General features: G+C 45.8%; 1 long non-coding RNA gene across 2 annotated transcripts in view; it reads right to left on the bottom strand.

Moving 5' to 3' along the window:
• The window catches only part of LOC309626027, a 66792-nt gene that overhangs the window by 25021 nt on the left and 28931 nt on the right, over positions 1-12840 (bottom strand). The gene's annotated exons all lie outside the window — the stretch shown is intronic.

Below are 12840 nucleotides of genomic sequence, written 5' to 3'. Positions count from 1 at the left end.
TTCTGTTGAAGGATAATTTTTTAAAAGGTAAAGTCATGACTGTCATACAAATATAATGTGAACAAGTACCAAAATTTTTATGTAACTCAATAATTCATGAAGGGAACCACTAAGATATTATAAATGATTCAAAAGTTAATTCAAAGAACCACACATAGAGAGAGACCATAAGGAAGACTAACATAAATTTGCTTAATAGATGCAAAGCTGATTTCTTCCACAGTGGGGGAGGGAAATCAACTGACTCTGCTCCAGATACCATCTATTTGCATCTATGGATGGGAATCATTTGCATTGCTCTCAGTTATCTATAACTCATGGAGTTGTAAATAGCTCAAAGGCAATGAAAGGTGTAGTGACCCCACAGGATCCCATCACCTGGAAGAGTGTGCTAGGCAAAACCTGGTCTTCCATTGAAGACACCCAACCCATTTCATAGTTGGATCCACTTTGAAGCCTTTCACAACTTTTCCCTGTATTTTCTCAGGAATTTTCCCAAATATTTTTTTTAAAAATTTACAGTGAACATTTACCTTTTTTTAAAAAAAGCATGAATCTTAAAAAAATGGTTCTGGGCTTCCCTGGTGGCACAGTGGTTGAAAATCCGCCTGCCAATGCAGGGGACACGGGTTCGAGCCCTGGTCTGGGAAGATCCCACATGCCGCGGAGCAACTGGGCCCGTGAGCCACAACTACTGAGCCTGCACTCTACAGCCCGCGAGCCATAACTACTGAGCCCACGTGCCTAGAGCCCATGCTCCGCAACAAGAGAAGCCACCGCAATGAGAAGCCCGTGCACCGCAACGAAGAGTAGCCCCCGCTCGCCACAACTAGAGAAAAGCCCGCACACAGCAACGAAGACCCAACGCAGCCAAAAATAAATAAATAAAATAAATTTATTAAAAAAAAAAAAAAGGTTCTGATGAACCTAGGGGTGGGACAGGAATAAAGACGCAGACATAGAGAATGGACTTGAGGACATGGGGAGGGGGAAGGGTAAGCTGGGACGAAGTGAGAGAGTAGAATTGACATATATACACTACCAAATGTAAAATAGATAGCTAGTGGGAAGCAGCCGCATAGCACAGGGAGATCAGCTCGGTGCTTTGTGACCACCTAGAGAGGTGGGATAGGGAGAGTGGGAGGGAGACCCAAAGAGGGAGGGGATATGGGGATATATGTATACTTACAGCTGATTCACTTTGTTATACAGCTTAAACTAACACACCATTGTAAAGCAATTTTACTCCAATAAAGAAGTTAAAAATAATAATAATAACAATAATAGAAGCTCCATTTCCTGAGTCCACTCAGGTATTGTCTTCCCCAGGATATTTTATTTAACCACTCCGACCCTAAGGTTAGGTGAGGTACCCCTCCTTCCCTTTTGCCACCATAAAACTGTGTTAATAATATTTATCTCCTAACACGATGGATAATAACAATTTTTTGTCTGCAGGCCCAGTTCAGAATATGAGAGCTTTGAGTACCAAAACTAAAACTATGATAGAGTCATCTTTGTATTCTGTGTGCCCTGTACATAGTAGGTTCCCATTAATTGTTTGTTGAAAGAATGAAGAAACTAGTATACTCCTAGATTCTGTATCTTTTTTCCAAAATAAAGATGTGATGGGAGCAGAGAAGCAGAGAGAGAGAAAATAAGAAGAAATGCTTAGCCTTTTGCTTCCCCAAGCAGATTCTTCCTTGTCAAAAAGACTGAGAAATGGTTTGGAGAAAGGAGAGAAAGTGATTCTGTCCTTGGACAAGATGAAGCCCCAGAGATTTAAGAATAAACTGCCTGGAGTGACACTGACAAAAAGTTAAGTAGGAGGAAAGGAAACCCTTCTATTTTGAATCCTTGGCTGAAGGGGAGGTAAGGAACCATAATGAATGAATAAGAACCATAGGAGCTAAGTTTCTGAGAAAAAAGATTATGAATTGGTGTATATTTGCTTCGAAAGCATTATCTGCTTTGACATTTGCCTAAGATTTACTAAAGTTTAAGTGCTTAAATAAGGGAATTGGTTTTATGTAAATCAGTTCATAGCTATAGATTTGTGGAGATTTGAGCAGAGGGTCAGAATCCTAAACATCAGGGAAACACAAGTTCACTGTGTACACAAGTCCTGATGCCATTCAAAGCCTGAGCACTTAAAAACCAAGAATGGCTACTTGAAAGTAAATGTTTCCAGACCAGAGCTGAACTGACACAACTGGACAGCAGAGGGGAAGAGTGTGACTAAGGAATTTAACTCATGGGTCTAGTGGGGCCCCTACAACATCACTATTTCACTGCAGCCAAATCTCAATTCATTCATTTTTTTCATTCCTTTAACAAATATCTATTAAGCAATTACTAGGTGGTGGGCACCCTGTTAAAAGTGATAAATGCAACACAGTCACTTAGAGTTAGTGAGATAAATGCTAGAAGGGGAATAAGCACAGGGGCCACTAGGTCACATGGAGGAGACAATAAGTCAGCTTTGGGGGGTCAGAAAGGATTCCTTTAATGCACTGAAAACAAAGATAAGTCTGGAAGAGGCTGGGGGATGAAAAGCAGCCCAGGCAGGACATTGCAAGCAGGGGTGAGGTGCCTCCAGAGGCTGGAGGCCAGAGGTCTCTCAAGGGAAGGGATAGAATGATGAAACACACATCACCCCTTATAAGAAGCTACAGAACTGCTTATATTTTAGGCACTTTACAGTTTACAAAGCCCTTTCACACCTTAACTTGCTTGGTCCTCACCTTCACAGCAAGACTGTGAAGTAAGTATTTATTATCCTAGGGGTCTCAATGAATAAATAATTTTTGAATCTATGTGTGCATATGTCAGGATTTGATTCTAGGCAGCAGAAACTACTCCAGTTAGTTTAAACAGAAAAGATTTCTTATGGGAAAGTCTGTGTTCAGAAAACCATTAGAAGGGCTAGAAAAGCAGGCTCTAGGCTGAGCTTTCTGGGGTGATGCCCGGACCACCCCAGTTCTAGCCCAACCAGGGAGATGGCACGTCAATGTGCCATGTGGGGAAGGGCAAGGACCGGGAGCGGCTGGTAGCCACGGTGAGAGGCATTCAAGGAGGTACAGACGGGGCCACGGGGATACTGCTGCTTATAACCAGTACTAGGGAAGAGGCACCATGACACGAATCAAGTCAACTATGTGTCATTCAGCCCCTGTCCAGGAGGCCCACAGTCTCCAACAGATGTGGGCAGGAAGAGGAGATGCTGGGGGGGTGGGGGTGGGGAGGAGTGCACATGGACAGGATCTGGGTAGATGTGGGGTAGGCAGCACGCTGGTGGAGGAGAAGAGTCTGGTTATAACCACCAGCTGCAGTGTGAGAGGTTGGCCAGGCCCTCCTGGAAGATCCCTGAGAAGGGATATGAAGGGGTTCGGAACATTGTAGAGAAGGGAATCCTGATTGTACGGTCAGAGCTAGTGTTCTTGCGGAAAAGGAGAGCTGACAGTGAAACTTCAGGAAGCAGTGCCAATGAGGAGTGTCTGGGACTAGGAGGAGGACATGAAAGGGTACCTGGGGTGTAACTCCACCCCTTCTTGTCCTGAAGCTCAGTGCCTGCTTCCTGAAAGAGATGGCTCTCCATCCTCGTTTGGTGTGGTCCTCTCCTGGGTCTGACCTGGCACAGCCCCAGGGAGAGCAAACAGGAATCACCTCCCACTGCAGCAGAAACCTCCTTTCACTCCCCGACCCTTGTCCTCTAATATCCCCTTCTCCCCACAGGTCCTGGAACACTGCAGGGGTGTTGACTTCCTGGTGTGCGTGCCAGGGATCAATCCTTTGACGGAAAGTACCGTGGGGAGCAGTGAGCAGGTCTGGGACAAGGGGAGGCCTGGGGAAGCCGGGTGGGGCGGGTTGGACGTCATCCTCACCTTCTGTGCGACTCTCCGCCTCGGCTTCCATGCCCAGAGCTGGTCTTCAGCTCCCATACGTCCACCCTCCACTCACAGACTCACCCGCAGAGAGCAAGGCCAGATGCCTGCACTCTGAGCCTCAGTCCCCCATCTGTGAGTTGGAGGTAAGAGTATCTACATTGCAGTTGTGGTCCCCCCCATCCAGGAGCTACCAGTCTGCAGGGAGTGTCCAATATAGAACCAAATAATCACAATAAATGTGGGGCACAGAGAAGGGAATGACTCCCTTCCTTGTCAGGGATGCTTAATGCCCAAGGCTCTAACCCTGAAATCCAGCTGTGTTACTGCAGTAACAAATCCACAAACCAGGTGGCTTGAACAACAGAAATTTATTGTCTCACAGTTCTGGAGGTCAGAAGTCCAAGATCAAGGCATCAGCAGGGTCAATTCCTTCTGAGGGCTATGAGGGGGATTCTGTTCCTTGCCTTTCCCCTAGCTTCTGGTGGTTTGCTGGCAATCTTTGGCGTTCCCATCTTATAGAAGCGTCACCCCAATCTCTGCCTCCATCTTCACATGCCGTTCTCCATGTGTGTGTGTGTGTGTGTTGCGTGTGTGTGTCTCCAAGTTTCCCCTTTTTATAAGGATAGCATTCATATTGGATTAGGGCCCATCCTACTCCAGGATGACTCCATCTGAACTACATCTGCAATGACCCTATTTCCAAATAAGGTCACATTCTGAGGTACTGGGGGTTAGGACTTCAGCATATAAATTTGGGGAGTATATAATTCAGCCCATAACGCCTGCCTTCCCCACACTGATTGATGTCTCCTCCGCCCCAGATGAAACATTCTTTTCTGACTGGTGCCCTTGGAGACATGGGGAGACATCCTGCAGACTCTGGGGTCTTCTGTCTGCAGAGTCCTCAACCTGATCCCCATATTCCTGCATCTTCCGGGTGTCTCCCCGCCACGCATGTCAAAGAAAGCCAGGATTCTCTCCACTTCTCATGTCAGAGGCCATCACACCCACTATCTAATGTGATATATCTGCTAACACGGTGAAAACGCGCACTGGACTGACTGTCTCCCCTCCCCCACCCTTCATTTGCTCTGATTTCAGATCCTGGACGTGAATGTGAAGTCCTCCACCCTGCTGCAGAGCCAGCTGCTGCCCCACATGCAGAACAGGGGGTGAGGGCAGGGAAGCGGGTAAGGAGGGAGTCATTTGGTGTCAAATACAGAGCAGGGGAGTGAGAGGGGCCAGTTGTTGAGTTCGACCTTCCCCCTGGGAAGCAGGCATGGCTGAGCAAGTAAAACAAGAAAAGTGAGAGTGTGACTTTCAGACCCTGGGGCAGCTAAGCAAACAAAAGAGAGTTCCATCTGCTAGTATCAGTCTCTCAAATCTAGAGGCCCAGGGAATCTGGAATCAGAACAGGGATCCACAGACAGAAGGGCCCAGAGTCCGGAATCGGGGAACCAGAAGTGGTCTCTCTTGGACCGCAGCCACTCAGGGCACGAGAGCCCTGAGGATGGTGACCCTGAGACATCCCAGAGCCCGTAACAAGAGCAGTCATGTTTCTCAATCCCTCTCAAGTCTGGTCCCTCCCTCTTCCCAGCTCTGACATTCGCCCTCCCCTCCCTCCGCTTCCCCAGCCCCTGCAGGGCAATTCCTGCTTCCCTGTCTCCCACAGCCTGTGGTAGATGCCAAAGCCTGCCCAGCTCCTCCTCTCCTGTGGGACGGGCTTGGGCTCTCTCTTGCTCTGATTTCCCACTGGTCTCAGGGAGTGGGGTCTTCCCAGTTATTCTCCAGGAACCCAGCATTTTTCCTGGGGCAGGAGCAATCTGGCTGTGCTCCAGGGAGCATTTTTCCCTCATTGAATTGCCAGCCCAATCATTAGAAGCTTTCCATTGTCTGACCACCCTAGGAATACAGCTTTTCCTCAAAGTGCTCTATTCACCCAAAATCAGTCCTCCAAGTTGGGCCAGTCTAATTTCTGTTCCAAAATAGACCCCTCTGGGTGTATCCCAGCTCCTCGGGCCTCTCTCCCTGCTAAGCCATGTCTCCTCTGAAGGTCAGAGCTGCCCGGTTATCTCCTTCAGCTTTGCCCTCACTCCCTCTTTAAAATGGTCAATTGAGGTTTTTTCATTCTCAGTCCAGTGCTTTGTAGATGTAGCCTTAAGACCCCTCTTCCATCTGGATTGCTTCCCTTCAGCTTCTCCCATATTGAAATTCTGGAGCAGCCACTGAACTCAGCAAGCACATTCTGAGTGCCTGGTATAGGCTAGGTGTCTCCTCTGGACCTGCGTGACCACCTGTGATATACAACCAGGACTTCTAACAAGTCATGACTTCCAAGGTCTCTCCCAGGCCTAACACAGGCATGATGGCTGTGGTATTAGATTGAGTCATACTTTTTAAATGCCATTTTTACATACAAAAATGGCCAGATACCAGTAATGTATGTGATTTAACCCAATACAATGGTTTTCAAACTGTTCAAAGTGTTTTTCACTGTTTGGCCTCTGCCTAATCCCCTGTTGGTTGTTGGCAGTCCTGAGCACCTCTGCAGAACTGGCTTCATGAAATTGGTTAAAAGCTACTAGTGTGAAAAAAAAAAAAAAAAAAAAAAGCTACTAGTGTGTTGAAGACAGCATGGTCTTTGGTATCAGAGAGACCTAATCAGGTCCCCGCTCCATCACTAGTTGCACATTCTTGGTGATTAAACTCTCTGGGCCTTCATTTCCTTATCTATTAAGTGGAAATAATGATACTTAGTTGTGAAGATGAATTGACATGATAAAATGTCAATTACCAAGCAAAGTATACATAGTAGAGACTATGTATAGTTATGTATATTTTCTATAATAAATAATAAACATGATTTTCAAATGAATATTAATTACAGTATAGATTATAAGTACTATAAATATAATTTAATAATAATTAAATTGGTCTTAATATTTATAATAAACATTATTAATATTATTATCACTACTATTCTTACTAGTTACAGGATCTGAGCAAGGAAAAGATTACTTTCTCCAGCCTTGTGGACAAGGCAGGAGTTCATGAAGGAAGCTCTATTTAAATTGGGTTGTGAAGGGTAGTTAGGATTTTGACAAGTAGTTAAGAATAAATGGAAACAATTGAAAAAATAATGGGAAGCTTAGAGAAGGTTCAAAGAGCAACCTGAAAAACCACTGGGAAATAAAAAGAAGTGGTCAGACAGCATGAAACAAGGAAAGTATTAATACTGGGTGTCTAGATATTATGCAGTAGGCAGGGAGGAGGCTCTGACTTTTTTTAGCAAGAAGTCATGTGATCATGTATTTTAATAATCTTGAGCATATTTCATCCATCCTTTTAAATTTTAAGTATGAAGAGAAAAAGGACCTTGGTTATGGGAGCCAGTATAAACAGCCAGAAAGAGGAAGAAACCACAAGGACACAATGTAGCAGAGGTAAACAATTTAAAAATCAAAGATAAAAAAGTTTTAATGTATCATCTTAAACCCAAGCAAGAAAGTTAAACAGTCTTAAACCAAAAAACTAAGTGAAAATAGGAGCCTTGAGAAGTAAGCTGAGCCCTGCAGTCAGCTTTTGCCTTGTGGGTATTTTCCAAATCCTTTTTGACAAATGCCAAACCCTTTAGCTTCTGTTTCCATGGCCTCCCAGGATATAGGAGACAAAAAAAAGGTCTGCCCAAGGAAGAAAGTCCAGTAGGGGACACTCCAGTCATGAAGCTGGGACCCCAAATGACTACCCCTCAATTAAAAGATGAACTAGAAATAGACCCCTGGAAGACTACAAGGAAAATTAGCTTTTGCAAAGTTAGAAACCAATGGAGGGGAAAAGAAAAACATGGCTAAGGATTTGGACCCCATGTTATGCCCTCATGCAGATTTTTAATTTAAATTCCTGCTACTGAGATGACTCAACACACACACGCACACACACACACACACACACCTCATACACACAAACAAGCAAGCAATAAAAAAAAAAAAGAAGTCAAAAATTTAATTTAGGGACTTCCCTGGTGGCTCAGTGATTAAGAATCCACCTGCCAATGCAGGGGACACAGGTTTGATCCCTTTTCCGGGAAGATCCCACACGCCACGGAGCAACTAAGCCCATGCACCACAACTACTGAGCCTGCACTCTAGAGCCCGTGAGCCACAACTACTGAGCCCACGTGCCACAACTACTGAAGCCCGAGCACATGAGATGAAGTCCAAGAGCAACCAGGTACAAGCTTCAAGGTGTCCCCTCTCAGTGCAGTCATATGGGGTCATGCTTAATTCCAGCATCAATATTGAATATGTGCAAAGTGTTGTCAACTAGGGAAACTCACCCAAGCCTTGGTGTCCAGAGTTTTTATTGGGAGTCAGTCATAAAACACTCACATAACTGATCTTAGCTACCCAGCCTCCAACCCACCAGAGGTCAAACTAACACAGTGTATCCAAAACCTCAGGCATGCAAAAACACTCTTATCAGGAAGAATATTCCAAGTACTCAGAGGTTATCCTCCAAGATGCAGTCATGTGAGGTGATGATGTGTTAATTAACTCTACAGTGGTAATCACTTCACAATGTATATGTATATCAAGTCGTCATGTTTATACTTTAATATATACAATTATATTTGTCAATTATACCTCAATAAAGCATGTGAAAATACACAGGACCAAAGCCCACACCACAGAGAGGTAAGCAGGACACCATTAAATCCTGGCCCTTTCCATTTATTGGTAAAGTTCCTTATTGCTAGTAATAGTAATATCCTAGTACAGAAGAAGAGCAGGCAGATCAAATGTGTTGATAATTCAGACAGCCACTAATAGGTTTACAACTCAGCACCTGCCAGAGCCAGGTTCACATTGGCCAGGCCCAGCCTAGCTCAGGCTTCAGGGACCTGCCCTCACTCTGAGGACAAGGACCAGCAAGGATCTTCTGTATCAGTCAATCCAGAGAAGCAAGTCCAGGCCAACACACACAAGGGCAAACCAAATCAAAAAGGATGTTGAGGGCTTCCCTGGTGGCGCAGTGGTTGAGAGTCTGCCTGCCAATGCAGGGGACACGGGTTCGAGCCCTGGTCCCGGAAGATCCCACATGCCGCAGAGCAACTAGGCCCGTGAGCCACAACTGCTGAGCCTGCGCGTCTGGAGCCTGTGCTCTGCAACAACAGAGGCCACGATAGTGAGAGGCCCGCGCATCGCGATGAAGAGTGGCCCCCGCTTGCCACAACTAGAGAAAGCCCTCGCACAGAAACGAAGACCCACACAGCCATAAATAAATTAATTAATTAATTAAAAAAAAATCATTAAAAAAAAAAGAATGTTGAGGACTAAGAGAATTAACCCAAGGTTGGCTCAAGCACAGGGAATCATAACCAGGCCTGTGTGCAAGGCCAGGGAGGTAAGAGTTACTACCTTTAAACCAGAATTCTCTGTGTCTGCCACTGACCACAGTTCTTCATATACTCTGGCCTCTCTGTGCCACAGCAGAATTCCAGAGGATTAGGATTTCTGGAGCCATTTCCATGTGCAGGCAGAAGTGGTGATCTCTTCTTGCCTTTGGCTCAGTCTGACCTCTGAATCTGGCTTTTCTTCAAATCTGATTCAGAGACGGCTACTCAGACGTCCTTACCCTTCTCCATTCATTCAGCTAAACAAACATGAAACAACTACTAATGTGGTGGCCATGGTATCACGCTGTGCCTTAGGTATCGAATGTTGATGTGCCATTGGTACACAGGTGGCCATTAAGGTTTAAAAAATCAAGAATGCATACACTGTAATGGAGAGAGAGACAGGTCTGCAAGGTCCTCTGAAAACTGTTAGTAGTTGCAATAACCATGGGGACTGAAGCCTCTGCATGAATAATATAACAGGGACTGGTGTGGTGCTGACCATCCCATTTCCTCTCCCGCAGACGTGGAAAGGCTGCAGCTTCAGCCTCCCTGACGACTATACTGAAGCTATGTCATAATTTCTGCCTGTGCCTGTCCCCTAAACTGTCCCACAAGAACCTTGGCTCACCCTCTCTCTCCAGTCTGTATGGTTGGAAGTGAAGGATTCTGAAATGATGGAGTTGCCAGATAGAAACAGCCAGACTTCCTGAGTTTCTACTTGAAGAAAAGCTGCCCAGGAGTGCCACAGACCCTGCATTGGACTGTGACACAAGCAAGAAATTCTTATTGGGTTAAGCCACCGAGATTTGGGGATTGCTTATTATCTAACATAGCCTAGCTTACCATAAGCAAGTGTGGAGGAGGAGGGTCAGGCAGCCACTTTTCCCCACCACTAGTAGTGACCTCGAGCATAGACTCCTTGAAGCCCAGAAAAAGGAAGGAATTGGACTCCCTAGGCAGGTCTTGGTTGGGGGCAGGAGTCTCCTAATGGCCTCTCGCCTCCCTGGTGACAGTCACTAGGATGGCCATGACTTCTCCTTCTGGCAGAATCCCTCCTACTCACAAGGGCTATGTCCTCCCCAGTTGACTTCCCAGTGGTACCACCTGCCACCAACTTCAGGAGGAAGAACAGCTTTAGGGGAGAAGCACATGCAGAGACTCAGATGCCACAATACTACAATGGACAGCTATCCACCAGGGCACTGGAGCTGGGAGCCTATTTCCAGAGGCCATCCAGGATATGAGTTAAGTACATGTAGATTTCTTTATTCCTCCTATTTAGAGCTTGCCCTGATCCTTCCTAGCTCCATCCTAGCTATCCTGTGGCTTCATGCCCTGAAGGCATTGAAGCTATAAGCAGATTCTTGGATGACCTTCTCCACCCCTGGACACCTGCCTCGTTTTTTCACTGCAATGATGTTGTTTACCAATGGCATATAAATTTTCTAAGCCTAAGGCAGTGTGGGGTCATTTGGCCATCACATAGGGCTACGCAATAAATTTCTGTTGAATCATTAGGGATAATTGAGAGGGCTTGGATTAGAGGCACACCCTTAGCATCTCCAAATCAGATGTGAAGAGAAACCAGTGGCCCCACTAATCCTAAGACAGAAAGAGGACAGCTGATCCCACAGCAGGAGCAGGGGTTCCACAGACAGCTGCAGAGTCATGAAGTGCTGGCATAAAACTTAGAAGGAAGAACTCTTCCTTTCCCCAGCCCCACACACTGTCCAGTTATGTTTCCTGTGTCTGAGCCAAAATGCTGGAGATGCAGAATCATTAACCTTCCCCCAGGGCCTCTGAGGAATTGATACTCTCCGGGAAGGCATGACATTCCCAGGGAGACAAAGAGAGACGTAACCTGAGGGCACTGACCAAACCTAGTAATTTCCTGGCGAATCTAACCCTGGTTACCAGGAATGTAACAGGATTTAACAACGGAGTGATTTCTCCCTTTGTGAATTATTGTTATAACAGTAAAAGGATATTAACCTGAATGAGGGCCTGGATTCAGACTCTGTAAGCAAATGGTGTCCCATCAGCCTCCTCTGATATACCCACTGGAATATGATATTGTACGTAGCTCTTGGATGCTCTCAGGCATCCAAACAAACCCAAACATATCTCTCTGCTCCTACACATTTACACAGAAGCAGGACCCCTGAGAGGAAGGAAGCTGAGTCCCTTTGACAGCCAAGTTTCCTACAGTATCTCTGAGGAGCTGGGGTTTCCCTGACCAAGACCAGCTGGCAGGACCACTTATGTGGCCCCTGAGAGAGAATCATGGAGGGAGAGAAGGAGGCCGTCGCGGTGGAAAGAGAACTCACTGATGCCAGAAACTGCCCTGACCCTGTCAGCCCCAAATCAGGTTTATGCCTCACCAGAAGGGCTCAGGGCTGCTCTGAGTGGTAACGTGGGGAGGCTGTGTCAGTCACTACGTGGTACCCTTTGACCGGGTGTAACCCAGGGGAGAGGGCATTATCCCTCCACACCACTCAACACACACATGCACACGCACACCTTTTATACCCACACATAACCCACCAGGAGGTGACTCCTCTTACTGGGGAGGCTGAGGTGGTGAGTGGGGACTGGAGAAGTTGCCAGGTAAAGACACACAAATGGATTCTCTACCAGGCTGCATTGTCTGAAGTTTTAGAATTTAATTGACATATGTTTTGAAGCCCCAAAGGCAGGAACAAAATATTAACCCTCTCCCCATTTCTTTTCCTGATTTCTCGATATTCTTAAATAGCATTCAATCATTTTTAAAACAAAAAATGTAAAGAATGAAACTTAAATGGCTTATAATACCACATCTCAGACATTTGCAATTAACCATTTATAAATGAAAGCAATATGATACATGGATATGATAATTCAAATATTACAGAAAGATATACATTTTTCTTTAAAAAAAAAACTTGCTGATTTCATTCCTGAAAGGCAACCACTCCTAACAGTGATGCCAGTTGGGTGGCCAGTAATCCAGCTCTAAAACCCTGTCTCATCATCTGTTTTCTTAGACCACTCCTGGGTACCCACTATCCCTGCTTGGGTTTCCCAGGAAGCAGACTCTGAGATGGAGATTAACATGTAGGAGGTTTGTTAGGAAGAGAGGGAAGCAGGGTTGGGCAAAGGATGAAGTCTAGCTGAATGCAGTCTCAAGGGAACGTCTCAGTCAGTCCTGCGGGGAGCTCTGAAGATGGGATGACCCTTCAGAGCTCTCCTGAGCTGGGGTGAGAGGGCTGGGCTCCTTTCCACTCATTCATCGATCACTGGATGTGGGCTGCTGGAAGAAGGGCGCTCTTCAGCTAAAGAAATCCCGAAGGGGGTTGACTGTTGACGGCTTTCTCCCAGCAGCTGAGATAATAAATCTTCTAATCCTGAAGGGTAATTCGTGCAGCAAATATAAGCAACCACCACATAACCCAAGCTCTGGAGCTAAATATACCTGTTGTATAAACCCTCAGGTATCCTTGTCAACAGAAAAATGTCCCTGGGGATTATGTGCTCTGTCCTCTGCTCATTCCCAAGAACAGGGAACCCTGACAT

Source organism: Balaenoptera borealis (assembly GCF_965194805.1).
Source record: "Balaenoptera borealis genome assembly, chromosome: 3".
Classification (NCBI taxonomy): Eukaryota; Metazoa; Chordata; class Mammalia; order Artiodactyla; family Balaenopteridae; genus Balaenoptera; species Balaenoptera borealis.
Note: the sequence above shows the minus strand (reverse complement) of the source record. Positions and strands in the feature narration are given on the sequence as shown.